This window comes from Scomber japonicus, chromosome 21 (genome assembly GCF_027409825.1).
Source record: "Scomber japonicus isolate fScoJap1 chromosome 21, fScoJap1.pri, whole genome shotgun sequence".
Taxonomy (NCBI): domain Eukaryota; kingdom Metazoa; phylum Chordata; class Actinopteri; order Scombriformes; family Scombridae; genus Scomber; species Scomber japonicus.
The window spans coordinates 5,340,515-5,360,951 of NC_070598.1; the positions used below are offsets into that span (position 1 = coordinate 5,340,515).

Sequence of the window (20,437 nt, forward strand, 5' to 3'; positions counted from 1 at the left end):
TCTTTCTTTTCTTTTTTTTAATACTCAGTTGAAGCCTTTGAACACCTGCAAAGCCCCACCTGCCTTGTCCGGCTTCGTCTTCTTACCCTCCGACTAATGTGACCTGAATGTCTGACTGTGCCAACGCCGCCACCTTCGCTGGCTGTCGGGAAAAAAAACGGGACCTGATCCAACCTCGACGAGGGATGAAGAGCTGTCACTGACCTCGCCCCTGCTGGATGATGCCCACCACTGCTGCCCATCATCACCATCACAACCACACCCCCTCCTCCTCCTCCTCCTCTTCCTCCTCTACTGGTCCTCTACTGCCACCTTTCAGCAGCTCGCAGGCTGAAGGAGGAAGCTCGCTCGCCCCTCTCCCCCCTTCCTTCCCTCCCTCCTCCTCCTCCTCCCACCCTGCACCCCTCCCTCCCTCGGAGCTTGACAGGAGATGCCAGTGCGTGCGACGCTTCGACTGAGGGCACTGCCAGCCTCGTAGGGGCTCCAGCGCGCCCCGCCGCTCCCTTGTGTTGTATGAAATGAGGTCATTTTAAGGACAGGGATTTCTTATGGCTGCATTTCAAAGTCACCAGAGGAACTTGAAGTACACTTACAATAAGACATGATTTAATTTGTGCATCTCAAATAAACGTCAGCCTGACAGTCATTTATATAGGATTATTTTAAAAAAAACATCCTAAAAATAAAACTTTGTAGCTCATAGAGACTTCTGATGATGATAAAAGCTGCTTTAAAAAGATAAATTGGAGTGTGAACTGGTTTCTTAGTGATAGCACAGCAAAAAGAGAGAGATAGAGAGAGGAATGAGAGGAGTGTGAGGAGTGTGAGGAGTGTGAGGATGAAGACCCCCCCCTCCCAAAAAAAAAAAAAAGAGTGTTGGCATGACCTGGGCACCACAGAGAGATTGACGACAGCCCTTGTTGTTGTTTTGAACCCCCCGCTGAGCCATCGCGTGCTCTCAGAGAGGGGAGGGGAGGGGAGGGTTGCCTCTAAGGCCGTGGGGCAGAATCTGACAAGCGGGAGCCCGCGCTGCTCTCCTATTGGCCGAGCCAATCTACCCAACAGCTCGCTGTATCCATGGAGTCAAAAAAAATTTGGTGCCATTGAAAACATTGCGGCAGCCAATCAGACGGCGGCACACAAAAGGGGTTGAGAGGAGTAGAGAGTACAGTAGTAGTAAGGACTTGAAAGCAACATGAATATATTAATACAGATGAGGTAATGCGCCAAAAAACAGCGGATTAGTAAGAGGGAGTGAAGTGAACTGGAGATGATGGGAGAAATATTTAATTCCACTACTGAGCACTTAGTGGTTTAATTTGATTAGATTTATTCTGTGCAGCTCAGCAAATTCCCAATATTTATGAACAGTGTTTAAATAGAAAAGAAAAAGAAAAGAAAGAAGCTGTTAAAACATGACAAGTGGAAGTGTTATATTAAAGTCACTGCTGCTTATAGAAGATGCATGTTGTCTATTCCCGCTGCATGAGAGTTAATATAAAGAAGTGAAATTATTTGATGTGTAATGATGCCAAATATTTGTAGATGGTGCAGAGAGAGAGAGAGAGAGGGAGAGAGGGAGAGAGGGAGAGAGGGAGAGAGGGAGAGAGAGAGAGAGAGAGAGAGAGAGAGGGAGAGGTTGTTTTGGTGCCACGCCCATGCAGCAGCTTGACCTCTGAATGGCACTGGCTTTTTTTTTTTTTTTAATATTAAAAGCATCCTTCCAGCCACTTGTGCCCCCCCCCCCCCCCTTTTTAAAAATAAGTAGAGGAGAAGGGGGCACGGCTGAAATCGGGCACTGCGGTGGCAGGGGTGGCAGGGGTGGAGTCCTAACAAAAATGGCTCGGGGCTGGCAAAGAGGGAGGGGGGAGTAGAGGGAGAGGAGGGGTGCTGATGGCTGGCTAATGTAAAGGGAGGGATAGTGCTGACATTCCACTACTGGGCTGCAGCATGAGGATCCACGTGCCCTGCTGTTTTACTATGGGAAGGAGGAGGAAAAACAACGCCCTCCTCCTCCTCCTACCCCCTCACCCCCCCCTTTTCAACCGGAGCGGGCGCAGACACACAACGTCACGTGGGCTCTGCCCGTGGAGAGGCTGAGCGCTTGCCTCGGGTGTGAGAGAGAGAGAGAGAGAGAGAGAGAGGAGAGGAGAGGAGAGAGAGAGAGGAGAGAGAGAGAGAGAGAGAGAGGAGAGAGAGAGAGAGAGAGAGAGAGAGAGAGAGAGAGAGAGAGAGAGAGAGAGACGGGGATGGAGGTGGGGGGGGGATGGGGAGCGGCGGCAGCAGCAGTGTCTGATAATATGTAGGTCTGTAAAAGCTGATATTAGATGTTTTAAATAAAGATAAAAAATTGTAGTGAAGGTGGAGATTTGTGCTGAATGTTGTTATCGTGTGTGAGTAAAAAAAAAAAAAAAAAATAGAAGAAGAGAGGGAGGGGATTTTTTTTTTTTTCTTTTTTAAAAGCGTCACACTGCGGCAGAGGCGGGCAGAGCCAGGCAGCTTTAAAACTTGACCTAGATTCCCCGGGTGACACGCCACATCGCATTAGCCCACTCGGCCAGACCTGGACCCGCCGGAGCTCGCTGACACTGGCCCGATTCGACAGGCAGAAAATGGGGGAGCACTTGCCCAAAAAAAATGGAGGGGGGTGGGGGGGTGGGGGTTGGCATCTAACAACCCCCCCCTTTTACTCTCTCTAACTCAACTTCTCTTCACCCCCCACCCTCACCTAGCTCTTGCCAATCCTACCCAGCTGACTAAAAAATGGCTTAGGGGAGGGGAGGAAAGGGAGGGGAGGGGAGGGGTCTAGCCATTTGTTTGTTTATGGTGGTGGAGGGGTGAAGAGGAGGGGTGGGGTGGGGTGGGGGGGGGGGTCGAACGAGATTACCTCCTAGCCACGCCTCCGTATTGTTGAAACCCGCGTAAACATCAGCTAATGCCCCCCTCACCCAGATTCCGGCAAATCAAAACAAACCTCGGCGCGCGCTACTGCATCTCGATCTCGACTGAGTGTGTTACCACGGACGACGGCGGCGGCGGCGGCAGGCGATGATACTCGAGGTGACACGCGGGGTATCAGCTGTCTCATCTTTCTCTCTCCTCCACCACCACCTCCACCTCCTCCTCCTCCTACTCCTACTGCTGCTGCTGAAAATATCACTCCCTTAAAAAAACTGAAGAAGAAGAAGACAATGACAAACACACACTAAAAAAAAAAAAGTGTTTTGTCCAGAGAAGCAGATCAGAGCAGGAGGGATGAAAGAGGGAGCGCCTCATCCTCAGTTAACCCCCTCTCCTAAACCTCCCTCTCTCTCTCTCCTCTCCTCTCTGTCTGTTTTGTATGGCACCTGATGAAAGTTGGAAACCATGGCAACAGGCACATATATATACACACACAGAGAGAGAGAGAGAGAGAGTCAGCTGAAATAAAACCCCGGCAAGGCTTTCATTGAAATCAATCTCTATGATGATGAAGAAGAAGAGGCTCTTTAGTCACACTGATATGACACTTCTATACTCAAAACACAGACGGAGAGGGAGAGAGAGAGGGAGAGAGAGAGAGAGAGAGAGAGAGAGAGAGAGACAGAGAGAGAGAGAGACAGAGACAGAGACAGAGACAGAGAGAGAGAGAGACAGAGAGAGAGACAGAGAGAGAGAGAGAGAGAGAGAGAGACAGAGACAGAGACAGAGACAGAGAGAGAGAGACAGAGACAGAGACAGAGACAGAGAGAGAGAGAGAGAGAGAGAGAGAGAAATGCTGCAGATCAATGCTTTTAAATTGCCGCCAGTAAAGCTACTAAAACTCCTCTCATGATCATCTTACAAATAAAGATGCAGCTAAGTATTGAGGGGGGGGGGGGGAGTGATAATATTTCTTCTAGGAGCTAAAAAGAGAAGTTTAAGATGTTTCATTCTCCTCCCCTAAAATTTTTACAACTTTGACTCCCTGCTGCAGCATCTGCCTCGCTAAGCAACCTCCTCCTGCATCCTGCATCCCCACCCTGCCCTTGACAGTCCTCTGACTCCTTTTCCTAGCATGTGTTAGGAAGATAGTAAAAAAAAAAAAAATACAAAAATGAAGGGAGGAAGAGGAGGGGGGAGGTAGGGGTAACGTACTGACTCACTGTGGTCGGCCTCCCTTAGGGCAGCTGCCTCCCAGACCCATTAACCACAGAGACACCCCCCCCCCCCCGCCCACCCAACCCCTAATTCTTCTTTATATATATCTAAAAACACCCCCGAACCATCAGTACTCGTCTGACCTTCTGACTGTGACTCACTGTATCCTTAAATCACCCTCTTTCATTCATTCATTCATTCATTCATTCATTCAACATTCATCCTCAAAAAGAGTCTAATTTACAGACTTTAAGGTTGACATTGATATAAAACAGAGCAGCATCACTATATATAAAGATGTAGTACCCTAACTGTATTTTTGGGTGGGGCACAGTGGAGGGTTTTTTGGAGGGATGATGAATGTCAGATAGAAAAAAAAACAAAAAAAAGAGTGCCGGCATGTCATCTAGTAAGAGCAGAGCGCCATCTGGTGGGAGAGAAATGATGTGCACATACACACACAGAGGAGGCCACTCCCAAATCAAACCTACATATATAAATATCTTAATAAGTACAGTGTGATAAATTGGCTTTATAGGGATGCTTTTATTTTGAAATAATGGTAGATTTTTTTTACTCTCTGCAGAAAATAGCTGCATAAAAAAATAATAATAAAGAGACATATCAGCTTTTTGGGATTATGATGAGCAGCAGCAGCAGCAGGAGGACTGATGTCTGATGCAATAGCGCCACCCGGTGGTCACATGCAGCTATTTCAGTTGCAGGGAGGTGCATCCGCTTTTCATTAAAATGCACCAAATTTAAAATGACATTTCTGCAGAGTAAATGTTATTTCCATGTTTCATTAAAAGCTGCCAGACATTTCTAAGCCCCCCCTCCCTCCACCCCCGTCCCCCCTGCGCCACGATGACAGCAGCACTAACGTCAGCTACACAAGGGAGGGTCCAGACAGGAAGTTTTACACACAGTGTCACCCCCCCAACCCCCCTCCCCCTCTCTCTCTCTCTCCATTGACATAAATAATATATAAGCTAAGAGAAGCTGGGAGCTTTTAGCTGACATAACAAGCCACTCTACATATTACACTCACTCAGACGGATCACCTCACATTACCTATTCAGCAGGCGGAGGCGGAGGCAGCGCTGGATGCTGAGTCAAGAGTGGAGCAACTTAAATATCTACGTAATAAAAATATCTTCTTTTTCTTTTAATCATGCATGCTGATGGAGAAACTGTTAATACACACACACTCATTCTACTACTGACTATTTAATATGTTTTATTCTAATTAGAGGCATTAATCCTTAAACAGGCAGGAGTGGAAAATGAAATGTAATATAATTTGATGTTACCAGTTGCACCTAAAAATAAAACATTTCCACAAATATTATTATTATATTTTGGATTTTATGAGCTGTATCTCTCCACCAGGATTAGATGCTCCTATCAAGGTATAAAAATGGTCATAATGGTAAAACCAAGAGAAGTGATATATTCTTAGTTTCTCTGGTTATTAATATCACACATAGTAGTTTCTACACTGATTTTTTTTATCATTTATATCAAAGTATAGAGCTACTACAAGCTTCAATTTAACCACTTTAACCACTTTAACCATCCTAACAAGGTGTGAAAGCATCTATACCATCTGCTACATGTTAAATTTGCAGCTTTAGCTCACAAAACCATATAAATAATAGCTTTAAAAATCATAAATGCATTTACTTAGATATCTATTTGTCTACTACATATATAAATATATGGGATTGTGACATGCTGCATTTCTCTTTATAGTATTCTGAGTTTGCTAAGTCTGATATTCGATCATGTGTTTGTAAGCATAACTCAAAAAGAAACAAATAAAAATCATAATTTTATAGCTTTAAATTTGATTCAGTTGCATTAACCTTTATTTTCTGTGTACAATCCATCAGCTGAGAGAGGTACGACACTACCAAGACTCACCAGGAGGGGGCAGCACTGACCCAATTATGATCCTAGCAACCAGAGAGCCAAGAAAAGCTTCACCTCAGGCTACTGTACCAAACGTCTCCCCTCTCCACCTTCTCCTCTGGTTTAGAGAGGCTAATCCAGCCTACACACACACACACACACACACACACACACACACACACACACACACACACACACACACACACACACACACACACAGCATTAACTCAGCTCCACTCTCCATTCATAATGCAACATGTCTACATCTCCCCTGCACTGCCACAGGGTTGTGTGCTGCGTGCTAGTTAAAATAACCATTCAGGCTATTTAAAGTCAATGGATTTGAGTCTTTGCTACAACGCCACGGCAGCTTTGCATTAGCCAACACACACACACACACACACACACACACACACACACACGCAGACACACACACAGACATATACACATACTACCGATCTCTCTTGAGGATACACTGACTTAGTGATCCTATATATATGTGAACCACCTGAGGCTTAAGCTGTCAAAACGGCGAAGCATTCCTGCACCGAATGGGGGGGATGAGCCAATCAAATGATAGCCATGTGTCATGGTAACAATCTCCAAGGAGACACGGGAGGAAAAATACAACAGGGATGGGCAGACGTGCTATCTACGATGACTGGTTTAATAAAAAAAAAGGAGAGGAGAGGAGATGAAGGAAGACATGAAGAAACAGTAGCATTGAAATAATAATAGCTCCCTTTGCTGCGGGAGGAAGATGTGAACAGGAAACCCTGCTTAAAAAAAAAAAGACATATTCTGGGTGTATAATGAGGAAAATGTAGGTCATGTTTGAGTGTAAAACCACAAAGAGTCAACACCACAATGTAACCGACTATTAAATACATTTTTTTTTTGTTTTTTTTTAAAGGCTTTAGAAGTGGTTGTCATGTGAGGAGACGCTGGGCAGTGACCCTGCGTCCGTCCTGCCATTACATAAACAGTCTGCCCTTGGAGGAGAAGGAGGGAGAGAGGGAGGGAGGGAGGGAGGGAGGGAGAGAGGAGAGGAGAAGGAAGCAGGAAGCTGGGAGCACCTACATTACTCAACTCCTTTTTTTTATAGCCCACAATGCACTTCACTTCCTGCACCGGCGTTACACATGCACGGCACATTAAGACTATAATAGGCGTATAGGTGCACCAGGGGCGGGTCTTACATAATGACATGTCTGTAGCTGTGTGTGTGTGTGTGTGTGTGTGTGTGTGTGTGTGTCTGAGCTGATGATTGCCAATAAAGAAGTTGTAAAGTTGTAGTGGAGTCATTTATCCAAGAGAGCATGCTTTTTAAATTTAACCAGCAGTTTTAATAATAATTGAATACTTTCGTGCTTTTATTTTGGTAAATTTTAGACAGTAGAAGAGTTGAACTATCCCTCTTGTGTCTCATACAGCAGTGTTTTATCCTCCGCTGGCTCGGGGCAGCGTGTCCACAGAGAGCATCACAGTCAAACTAAAGCAGACACTGTCCTACTTATCATCCTTTTTTTTTCTTCCCCCCACATCCTTCTTTAAAAAAAAAAAAAAAAAAAAAAGACATGAATCCATTTTTCTAGCTGCATTTTCTCACCCACAACCCCCTAATCACATGTGGTAAAAAAAAAAAAAAAAATCAGCAGCTGAAAGGCGAGTGATTCATATTAAAATTAGTAAGAAAATAGATGGAAATGTCTCATTTTATTCTTCCTGCAGCTGAGCGAGAAGTCACCATCATCATCATCATCATCCTTCCTCACATCTATACTGAGACCAACGAAAACACCAGGAACCTATTTAGTCCTTTAACCCTCCTGTTGTACTCAGGTCAAGGAAGGAAAGGAGGAAGGAAGGAAGGAAGGAAAGAAAGAAAGAAAGAAAGAAAGAAAGAAAGGAAGGGAGGAAGGAAGGAAGGAAGGAAGGAGGGATGGAGGAAAAGAGGAAGGGAGGAAGGAGAGAACGAAGGAAGGAAGGAAAGGAGGGAGGGAGGAAAAGAGGAAGGGAGGAAGGAGAGAAGGAAGGAAGGGAGGAAGGAGAGAAGGATGGAAGGAAGGAAGGAAGGAAGGAAGGAAGGAAAGGAAAGGAGTAAGGGAGGAAGGAAGGAAAGAAGGGCAGAGGAAAGAAGTAAGGGCGGAAGGAAAGGAAGGAAGGAATGAGGGAGGAAGGAAAAGAAGGAAGGAATGAGGGAAGGAAAGAAGGAGGGAGGGAGAAATGAAGGACAGAAGGAAGGAAGGAAGGAAAGGAGGAAAGAAGGAACAGTTAAAAAAGATGGCCGACAGGAGGGTTAAAAGCAGCACTGTGACCTAAACGACTGAGAAACAATAGAAGAAGAAAAACATACCACACTATTTAAAAGAAAACAAGAGAAGTGACGTAGCGGCTGCTGCTTTTCAGGCATTCAAATGAGGATCAGATACGAGACGCGTCCTTCAATAGTTTATAAATAGGAGTGTAAACAACTAAAGAGCAGATAAGCAGATGCTAATCTGAGAGGAGAGAGAGAGCCGGCGCTGTAGGAACCCAGACGACGTCAGGGAGCAGATAATACAGACATTCAGGCTGTTAGAGGAAAGTTTGACCAGTCTGTTTTACATGATGCCGATATTTGGAGCAATGGTTCCTTCCTTCCTTCCTCCTTTCCTTCCTTCCCTCTTTCCTCTTTTCCTCTCTCCCTCCTTACTCCTTTCCTTCCTTCCGTACTTCCTTCGTCTTTTCCGCCCTCTCTCCCTCCTTACTCCATCCCTCCCTCCCTCCCTTCCTTCCTTACTTCCTTTCCTCTTTTCCTGCCTCCCTCCTTACTCCATCCCTCCCTCCCTCCCTCCCTCCTTTCCTTCCTCCCTTCCTCTTTTCCTCCATCCCTCCCTACTCCTTTCCTTCTCTCCTTCATCCCTTCCTCCCTCCCTTCCTCTTTTTCTCCATCCCTCCCTACTCCTTTCCTTCTGTTCTTCCTCCATTCCTTCTCTCCTTCCTCCCTTCCTTCCTTCTCTCCTTCCTCCCTCCCTCCTTACTCCCTCCCTCCCTCCCTCCTTTCCTTCCTCCATCCCTCCTTACTCCCTTCCTTCCTCCCTCCCTCCTCACTCCTTTCCTTCCTTCCTTCCTTCCTGAACTAATCCAGGTGAATGCAGCATTTAAAGCAGATATTAATCACAGATGCAAATCCCTTTTTTTATCTGTTTCCATATTGAGCTGCAGTGACAGGACTGTAAAGATAACCAAGGCTCAAATTAGCTGCAGATTTACTTTGCAATGTATTTTTTTTTTACAGTGTATATAATGTAAGAAACTGATGAAAAATGTCCATTATTAATCCCTGAAGCCTAAAATAACATATTCAAATGACCAAAAGTTAACAAAACCCCCATAGATGTTGAGTTTACCATCATGCAAAACTGAGAAAACTTGCAAATATTCACATTTTAGAGGCACGCACCAGTGAATTGTGGGTATTTTGGAGCTGCATTAAGCAGGACACACACACACACAAACACACCACAAAGATGACTAAAGGCTCAAATTAGCTCCAGATTTACTTTGCAATGCATTTGATTGATTTTACAGTCTATATAATGTAAGAAAATGATGAAAAATGTCCATTACTAATCCCTGAGGACCAACTTAACATATTCAGATGACAAAAAGTTAACAAAACCCCAATAGATGTTGAGTTTACTATCGTGCAAAACTGAGAAAAGCTGCATTAAAAAAGGACACACACACAAACACACACACATAAAGCTTTCTTCCTTTGCACAGGTGTGATTTTGGTAACAAGGACTCACCAGCAGTGGAGTTGTGTGACTGTCAGTCAGGAGCAGGGAGGCCCGGCCTGGCAGGTGGCCTCGGGTCACAGTCCTCCAGCAGAGGTCAGCCTCTAAAACACACACACACACACACACACACACACACACAGATATAAGATCACACCCAACTCCAAATAAAGGCATAAGAATCTATAGCGAGGGCTGAAAATGTGGAGATTTTGGTGGTTTAAAGCACATCCTGGTCCTGTAGCATTATTACTCACTTCCTGTCACACCTCAACACTGCTAACACTACTATGCTGCTTCTTTTGATGAACATGCAGTAAACAGCTTGTCCCCTCCTTACACCTTCCTTTATGAAACGTTGGCTAATTGTAGTCTTTTGTTTTTTAGTTTTTTAAGAAAACATGGAACAAACAGACGCATTAAAAAACACACACACACACACACACACACACACACACACACACACACCACTTCCTATTGTGCAACACTTCCTCTGATTCAGCGAGCTTCAGGTTTTTCTTCTCCCTCCTCCTACAAACACCCACTCAGCCAATCCAACTCACACTTTTTCATTCAATTTAAAAAGTTTAAGGATCGAGTCAAACTTCAAACTAAAAACACATTTTTTAAAGTTGAGTTTCCTCAGCTTTACCCCCCCCCCCCCCCCCCCCCCCCCATCAATGGAGAGTAAAGACTCATTAGACTGAGACCATTAGGACCAAAAAAGGTTTTCCTTCCCTTTGCTTTCTCCTCCTCCTACAAACACTCACCCACTTCTCTCTCTCCCCCTCTCGCTCTCTTGTTGGTCATGCATGAATGTGATCAGACTTCAAAAAACCTGCGCGAGTTGACACATGATCGAGTAAAGACATAATACGCCGTGAGAAGATAAAAATAAAGGGGGGGGGGGGGGGGGGTTCTTAGAGAAGTGGACTAGACACTCGATAGAATAAATTGAATTAAAGCTGAGAAATTGTCCACCTCTCTTATTTCTCTTCTTCTTCTTATCGTCGTATTCTGGATGCAAAACTGACTGTGACTTGCTCCTTAAATCCAGCAGACCTGACATGTCACAAGGGCGAGGGGGAGCAGAGGGTGGGGGGGTTGGGGGGGGGGGGGGTGGGGGTGCAGTGGTGGGTGACATCTGTGGCCGGGCATCATGGGAGTCACAGACGCATCAGGCTTACAGCTGGGGGCCGTGACACGAGGACGAGTTTGATGGAGCACACACACGGTCACACAGGCTCGTTAGCATCTGTAAACTACTTCATGATGAGATGATGATGATGATGATGAGAAAGATGATGAGATGGGGGTTTTTACTTTAGCTTAAAAACTTTGAACTCTTTTTACCCTTACATGCTGTTCAGGGTTAAATTTGACCCATTTTCACATTTAAAAGCCATTTCTTTTAGTCAGACTTGACCTAATGTGACCCCAAATATACAAAAATGGAAATAAAATACATCATTTATTTTAAATTTAGTGCAACTGATACATTTTTATTTATGCAAATGCACAAATTTGATGTGTACTTATAACAAAATTAAAAAAAAATCAATATTAAAACTTTCCTTATGTCCTATAAAATGTTCACCTGGATCATAAAATAGTGATTGTGAAAGTCTTTTTAATCAAACTGAAGGATGAATCAAATATTTATTAATGACTGATGGATGAATTTATGAAAGTGAATTGATGCAGAGACTAATTATAAGTCAGAATATGAACAGTATGTAAAGGGTTAATTATTATTAAGTTAAACACAGGCATTAACCCTTTACATACTGTTCATATTCTGACTTATAATTAGTCTCTGCATCAGTTCACATTCATAAATTCACCAGGATTATTTCAGCGTCGTTAAAATCTCGTTTATGTGATTTGATGAACTTCAAGCTGAAATTAGAATAATAAAATACTGAAACTGAACTAGAATAAGTTTAAAGTTGAAGAAACAAGAAAAAGAAACAGGACGGGAAGAAAGAAGGAAGGAAGGAAGGCAGAAGAAACGGGGATGGAGGAAGGAAAGAAGGAAGAGAGGAGAGAAGGAGGGAGGGAGGAAGAACAGATGGAAGTAAGGAAAGGAAGGAAGGAAGGAAGGATGGAGGAAGGAAAGAAGGACGGGAGAAGAGAAGGAGGGAGGGAGGAAGGACAGATGGAAGGAAGGAAAGGAAGGAAGGAAGGACGGAGGAAATAAGGAACGAGGGAGGGACAAAGGAAAAGAGGAAGGGAAGAAAGAAGGCAGGGAGGAAGGAAAGGAAGGAAGGAAGGAAGGAAGGAAGGAAAGAAGGAAGGATGGATATTTTGGGATATTTACAGAAGTTACCAAATATAACTATTTGCCCAATAAAGGGTTAAGTTAAATACTAACACACTAAGTACACTTCAACAAGCTGCTCCTAATTGATTTCCTGATTATAATATATGTGGTAATCATGTTATTTAAAGATATATTTATGTGTGTGTGTGTGTGTGTGTGTGTGTGTGTGTGTGTGTGTGTGTGTGTGTGTGTGTGTGTGTGTGTGTGTGTGTATTTAGAGAGACTACTTTCATTCATTCTCCGAGCTGCTGGGAGAAAAGACCCACATGATGAGATCATTTAAAAGTGTGTGTGGTGATTCAGCTTTTACTCATCTCTCCGAGCAACCATTAAACCCAACGGGGTGAGGAACTACTCCAGTCCAGATCCGTGTGTGTGTGTGTGTGTGTGTGTGTGTGTGTGTGTGTGTGTGTGTGTGTGTGTGTGTGTGTGTGTGTGTGTGTGTGTGTGTGTGTGTGTGTGTGTGTGTGAGTTCGGTGGGGGTGTTGCTACGTTTGCTGCTTCTGATTACCGTGAAGGCATCCGCTGCGTCACGTGAGAAGCTCGTTATCGTAACAAAAAACTTGAAAGAAAAGGAGCGATTTAAATAAAGACAAAGTCAGTGAGGAAGAGGAGGAGGAAGAGGAGGGGGACGAAGAGGAGGAGGGGGGGGGGGGTAAAATTAAAGCCACAAATCTTTATCTAAATATCAGAAAAGGAGGTTTTAAAGGTTTTTGGGGTTACTGGGAGTGTTTTTTGTGAAGCTGTGCCACATCACAATCCTTCCTGACTATCATTGTAATCCTCTCTCTGTGTGTGTGTGTGTGTGTGTGTGTGTGTGTGTGTGTGTGTGTGTGTGTAGCTGCAATAACATTAATGTAACAACAAGTACAGTCACTGCACCACATGAAGAGGTCAATGAATGTGGGCCAACATGTGTGGGCCTGCTGCAGACTGTGTGTGTGTGTGTGTGTGTGTGTGTGTGTGTGTGTGTGTGTATGTGTGTGTGTGTGTATGTGTGTGTGAGCAGACAGTAAAAACATGTGCTGGATGTGACTACAGAGTACAGAGCTAATCAATAGGATCTATACATGGAGCCTGACTGTCACACACACACATGGGTTATTGAGTTTATCCTCTCATATGTAAATGGACAAAATAATAGAAACACCTTAAAATACTGAATATAGCAACAAAAAACACACACTTATAACCTTCATTAAGATCTTATTCATTGCTGACTGTACAGTAGAGAGGCTGCAACCACTTATTATTTATATTAATCAATTAATCTGATCATTATTTACATGATAAGTCCATAAAATGTCAGAAAATTGTGAAAAAAATTACACGTACAGACCAATTTGATCTCATGTGGGCTGGATCATTAAAAAGATGGAGGGAAAGAAGGAAGGAAGGAAATAAGGAAATAAGAAGGGAATGAAGGAAAGACAGGCAAAAGGAAGGAGGGAAGAAAGGTAGGAAAGAGAGATAGTGAAGGAAGGAAGGAAGGATGGACGGAAGAAAGAAAGAAAGGAATAAAGGAACGAAGAAAGGAAAAAAGGAAGGTAGGAAGGACAGATGGAAGGAAGGACAGAAGGAAGAAAGGAAGGAAGGACAGATGGAAGGAAGGACAGAAGGAAGAAAGGAAGGAAGGACAGATGAAAGGAAGGACAGAAGGAAGGAAGGAAGGAAGGAAGGAAGGAAGGAGAGAAGAAAGGAAAGACAGACAAAAGGAAGGAGGGAAGAAAGGTAGGAAAGAGAGATAGTGAAGGAAGGAAGGAAGGAAGGACAGAAGGAAGAAAGGAATAAAGGAATGAAGGACAGATCGAAGGCAGGACAGAAGGAAGAAAGGAATAAAGGAATGAAGGACAGATCGAAGGCAGGACAGAAGGAAGGAAGGACAGAAGGAAGGCAGGACAGAAGGAAGAAAGGTAGAAGGACAGAAGGAAGAAAGGAAGGAAGGACAGATGGAAGGAAGAAAAGAAGGAAGAAAGGAAGGAAGGAAGGAAGGACAGAAGGAAGGACGGATGGAAGGACAGATGGAAGGAAGAAAGGAAAAAAGGAAGGTAAGAAGGACAGATGGAAGGAAGGAAAAGAGCAGTAGATGGCGAGTGGGCCGGATCACACCCCTCGGTGGGCCATATCTGGCCCACGGGCCGCATGTTTGACACCCCAGCCCTAAAGTATCTGATTTTGTCCTGCCCATTAAATTTAACACCATAGACGAACAAAGCTACCAGAGAACATTCACATTTAAGAGACGAGACTCATCAATTCATAAAAAAAATAAAAAATAAAAAAAATGAATCAATGAAAAGTATTACAGATTCATTTTCAGTCAGGAGTCAGAAGTGAACTGAAGTGACAACGGAACATAAATCAGGTGTTAGTTTCAACTCCGCTGACTAAAAACCTCCATTAAAAAAAAAACTCCAGTTGCCATGACAACCTGTAGTCTCCCCCCTACTATGACTCTCCCTTGTTTTTACCTGTTGGTGAGCGAGAAGCTGAGGGGGCTTAAAGGACGGATGTATAGGCTGTGTGTGTGTGCGTGTTCATGTGTGTGTGTGTATGTGTATGTGTGTGTGTCTGTGTGTGTGTGTGTGTGTGTGTGTGTATGTGTGAAGTTTCGGAAGCCCACGAAGCCTCAGTGGAAAAATCACTTCATTAAGAAAAACTCCCACATATCAGCTACAGAGAGACCGGAGACACTCAGACTGAAATGACTCGGAGGAGGGGGTTTGGTTTTTTTCTCAGCTGGATTTAAAGAAGGTAGAATAAATCTGAAGCTCATTTAAAGATTTATAAGCGTTATAATCATTACTTTTATCATTATATTCATTAAGGTTTTAAGCAGCTGTCACTACTTTCATTGTTTATTGGACGATAAACGATATTATTGTCATTTGAAGATCATTTTATAACCACTGATATACCTCTTAGCTGCTAATGCTAAGTGTGGCTATGCTGAGGTCAAAGGTCAGGTCCATGCATCATACGATAAGTCCATATATGGACATGATGATGATGATGCTGATAAATTAGTAGTACTAGTTAGTAGTATTGTATGATAAGTGGATATTTATTGTATAGACTGATAAATATAGTAAAGCCTCCCGGGTCAAATTGACCCCGTCTCTTTTGACTGTTCCTTCCTTCCTTCCTCTTTCTTTAATTGTTCCTACGTTCTTCCCCTCCTTCCCTCTTTCTTTGCTCCCCCCTCCTTCCATACTTCCTTCCTTCCTCCTTTCCTTCTCTCCTTCCTTCCTCCCTCCCTCCCTCCCTCCTTTCTTTCCTTACTCCTTCCCTTCCCTCCCTCTTTTCCTCCTTTCCTTCCTTCCTCCCCTCTTTACTCCTTTCTGTCCCTCCTTCCTTCCTCCCTCCCTATTTACTCCTTTCCTTTCCTTCTCTCCTTTCCTTCCTCCTTTCCTCCCTCCTTACTCCTTTCCTTCCTTCCTTCCTTCCTTCCTCCCTCTTGTAATTCCTTGACCTGAGGACGACAGGAAGGTTAACTATATTGTACTGGATATATTTGTTTATATTTAAATATTTAACTGTAATTAATGTTAGTAATCTTCTGCACCGCTTTGGCAATACAGACTTCTGATCTATGGATGATCTGCTGTCATTAAAACTTAAAACTTATATTAGAGCATAAGAAATAAAACACAGTGATATGAGAGCGTGTGGTTAAAGACACGGAGGATTGAAGTGGTTTTAGTTTAGACTGTGTTGCTTCATACACAGGTCGGTTTTAGGTCTTTTATCTTTTACATACTGCAGAGCACACAGAGTATTTTTATTACACACATATATTGTTTTTATTAATACACCTTGTGGGTATTTATAGTGATACGTTCTTCCGACGGTTAGAGATGTGTGTCTCTATGTTATGTGCGGCTGTCTTAGGTGTGGTCAGAGTTTTTCTTGTCGTTCCTCAGCGCTAACAGGCGCCAGAAACTCAGCAATACTTTCAGTTTTTGTGTCTTTTGACAGACGACACGGTTGGAAATGTCGTCATGGGCTCTTAAATAGTGATTATTATCTTGATTTTTAAAATATTTGATAGATTTATAATAGGTAGGGGGTGATGGCATTGCATACAGCTGTGTAAGTACAATTTTGGGGTATTTTTAGTTATTACTTTTTAGCTTTTTTCCACATTGGATAGTTAAAGATGTGTTTTTATGTTATGTTACAGTATGTGTGGATGTAGCTGCTGTAAACCAGGCAATTTACTGTGAAGGATCAATAAAGCATCTATCTATCTATTAAGGCTGAGCAATAAATCAATATAATATCTATATAATATATAATATATCTATATCGCCCATATCGCCCAGACCTAATATCTATCTATCCTTCAGTTTCTGCAGCTTTAACTTAAAACATCATTACTGCATTAAAATAAAAAGCTATTTCTTTACAGCTAAGCTTTTATATATTTTATGATGGGACACATTTCCTTCCTTTTTGTGCATTTTCTCAAACAACTACATTAATGCATCTGGGGTAAAAAAAAAAAAAAATTTAAAAAAGGAGGAAAAAAAAAAGTGGGACAAAATTCCACCTCGGGTTTAATTTGACAGCTTTTTAACATTAATGTGAGAATGTGGAGGGTTTTTTGGGTGGTGCGGGGGCAGCAGCAGTAGCAGCAACAGCAACAGCGTGGCAACACTTGCATACAAAAAGAAATAAAAATGAATTTCAACCCTGCTGATTTGCCATCTGTGGCGACACCCCTGTGGTGTCCGCTGACATGTAGGCGGCCACATGAGGATGTCATGCTTTAGCCTGGTTTAACACGCTGTAATAAAATCATCATAATCAGGGTAGAAAGACTCAAAGGAAAGCAGTCTTCTTTTTTTAAATAAGTCATATAGAAAGGAGCAATTGGATTTTTTACCCCCTCATATTTGAACCTGGAGGGGTTTTTAATGCATGTGTGAAACGGTGTGGGGGTAGATTTTCCTCTCTTTTGTGTAGGCTACATTATTAATAGCCTCATATATGACTCTATGAGACATCCTCTTTCTTTCTTTCCTTACATTCACTCTAACATAAGTGAAAGCATCCAGCTGAAGGCCTCTGGCAGGAGAAGAAGAAGAGAGGAAGAGGAGAAGAAGAAGAAAGGAAGAGGAGGAGAAGAAGAAAGGAAGAGGAGGAGAAGAAGAAGAGAGGAAGAGGAGAAGAAGAAGAAGAAGAGAGGAAGAGGAGAAGAAGAAGAAGAGAGGAAGAGGAGAAGAAGAGAGGAAGAGGAGAAGAAGAAGAAGAAGAAGAAGAGAGGAAGAGGAGAAGAAGAAGAAGAAGAGAGGAAGAGGAGAAGAAGAAGAAGAAGAGAAGAAGAGGAGAAGAAGAACAAGAGAAGAAGAGGAGAGGAAGAATCTCTCTCTCTCTCTCTCTCTCTCTCTCTCTCTCTCTCTCTCTCTCTCTCTCTCTCTCTCTCATATATATATTAAGTGCAGATAAAGCCAACATCACAGGACGGAAGTGAGAAAGTTGAGAGGAATGCTCCGACTTCTACGAGCAGATCAGAAACTGAGAAACTGGCACACACACACGCACACAGACACACACACACACACACACACACACACGCACACACACACAGACACACACACAGACACACAGACACACACACACACACACACACACACATATATAGTGACTCATACACATCAAAACGTGTAACACTCGCCGCCCAAAAAAGGCTGCAGACACAAAAGCCACAACGAAAAAAAAAAAAAAGCCTCCACACCTCCCCGACTCTCTTTGTATTAATCAACCAACTATTGAATGAATCTAAGCTCAATAAGCATGCAGTCTTTTTTTTTTTGCAGCTTCGTGGATTCGATGTGTAAAGTCTGTAAATTCAGCCTTGGCGTGTGCAACAGGAACAGGCTTCTTTTTTTCCTCCTCCTTATACCGAGTGACTCAAGTATGTCATCATTTCTACCGTGATGTGCTTAAGAGAGAGACAAGAGCGGACACGCAGCAGAGATGCAGTAGTTGCTGAACTCTGAAGAAGCAAATGAGTAAAGTTCACAAAGAAAGAAAAAGTCTGTATTAGTCATCGAAGGGTGCAAATTCAAGCTGCGCCGCAAAGAACATGTCTAAAAAGGGTAAATACGTCAATTTAACCCTCCTGTTGTCCTTGAGTCAAGGAAGGAAGGGAGGGAGGAAGGAAGGAGGGAAAGGAAGGAAGGAAGGACGGAGGAAAGAAGGGAGGAAGGTAGGGGAGGAAACAAAGAGTGAAGGAGGGAGGAAGGGAGGAAAGAAGGAAGGAAAGGAGGAAGGAAAGGAAGGAAGGAAGGAAAGGAAAGAAGGAAGGACAGACAGAGGAAAGAAGGAAGGAGGGAGGGGGAGGAAAGAAAGAATGAAGGAAGGGAGGGAGGAAGGATGGAAGGAAAGAAGGAAGGAGGGAGAAAGGAAAAGATGAAGAAAGGGAGGAAGGTAGGGGGGAGGAAAGAAAGAGTGAAGGCGGGATGGAGGGAGAGAGGGAGGGAGGGAGTGAGGAAGGAAGGAAAGAAAGAGAGAAAGAGGGAGGGAGGAAGGACAAATGGAAGGAAGGAAGGAAGGGAGGAAAGAAGGAACGGTCAATTTGACCCGGGAGGACGACAGGAAGTTTAAACCTTTTTTTAATTTAAAACAATGAGCAGTACAGAAGCTGAATGATGTTGACGCCGCTACACGCACACACACACACACGCACACACACACACACACACACACACGCACGCACGCACGCACACACACGCACACACACCTTCTGTCATGATAAAGCCGAAGAGGCCGAATCAGCGAGGAGGAAGTTAATCCCGATAACTGCACAACGCAGCATTATGCCACCAGAGAGAGGGATCAATACCGCTCTGTTGTGCATAAAGCTAAGACAGCAGCACCTGACCCAGCATGTTCCCCCCACTTCAGTGAGAGTGTGCGTGTGTGTGTGTGTGTGTGTGAGAGTGTGTGTGTGTGTGAGAGAGAGTGAGAGGGTGGACACAATAACGCGAACACCATGCAATCATATAAAGCTTGATGGCAGTATGTTAGTGAGACTGTTGGTTCAAGTGTTCGTGTTATTGTGTCCACCTGTTATGGATGAAAAAGGCCCTGCAGTATATGTATATATATATAAAAATAAAAGAATTACAACCTTGATTAATAGAGAATTTAAAGAAAGAGGATTGAAAGATTTAAAAGAGATAAGAAAAAATACAAAGAAAATAAGAAGGAAGGGAAGAAATAAAGAAAGACAAAGAATAAATAAAAAGAATCTAACTATATTTAGCAGCTGATCAAGAAACATGTCAGCTGCTTAAAATATAATAAAACTACAATAAATCTACACAATGTTGCATTAAATAAAGCATCCAGATATCACTAGAGCTGAGTATCTGTACTCAATTCATTTAAATCTGTGTAAAACAACAATAAACACTTGTTCTGAGTCTGTGTTGTTAACCATCCTGTCTCCATAAATTATTTCAAAATAAAAGAAAATTGCAAAGTATATGAAAAATCAAGCTGTTTTCTCTGCTCTCAAACGCTGTGTGTGTGTGTGTGTGTGTGTGTGTGTGTCCGCCAAATATACCAAAACCACTCCCATCTGAAATGTTTACCTGTCCATCATATCTATCACCACTATGACATGAATAATGGATGCTACATCTTGAGCCATCAGCTGAAATAAATCGATACAGAGTAATATCCAAACGTCTCCCTTCAAACAATACCTGTAATCATAGCCGTACTCAGCATCGAGGTATTTTTCATGCTGCCCGGAGCCTCAGGACGGGAGCCAGAGTGAGCACCAACTCTTTGCTGGTCTAAAGCAAGAACCGAGGGCGGGGCCCTAACGTTTATTAGCCGGCTAGCGTGGCTAACGTTTATTAGCCGGCTAGCGGGGCTAACGTTTATTAGCCGGCTTGCGGGGGTAACGTTTATTAGCCGGCTAGCAGGGCTAACATTTATTAGCCGGCTAGCGGGGCTAACATTTATTAGCCGGCTAGGGGAGTTAACGTTTATTAGCCGGCTAGCGGGGGTAACGTTTATTAGCCGGCTAGCATGACATTTACGGAGGGTTAAAGATTTGTTGATTATAAGTACTATTTTTATCTCTTTTTTTTTGCCAGAGCTGTCTTCTTCTTCTTCTTCTTCGTTTCCGGCAGGCTAGATGCTTTGCGCCATGTTGCTGCCTCTCACTGGTGAATCATGGAAGTGCTTCAAAGGCGCGCGCTGGCTACGTTATACAGTGATGTAATCGTGTGGCTCCTTGCCGGTGGAAAAGCAACAGGTTCGTAAGGGGTGCTTGGAT

The 20,437-nt window shown here is 43.4% G+C and overlaps 1 protein-coding gene across 1 annotated transcript in view; it reads right to left on the reverse strand.

Moving 5' to 3' along the window:
* The window catches only part of fam49bb (family with sequence similarity 49 member Bb), a 54,099-nt gene that overhangs the window by 25,093 nt on the left and 8,569 nt on the right, over positions 1-20,437 (reverse strand). Inside the window, exon 2 of the mRNA XM_053342724.1 lies at positions 9,828-9,919. The gene's annotated coding sequence lies outside the window, so the exon portion shown is untranslated. The remainder of the gene's footprint in view (positions 1-9,827; positions 9,920-20,437) is intronic.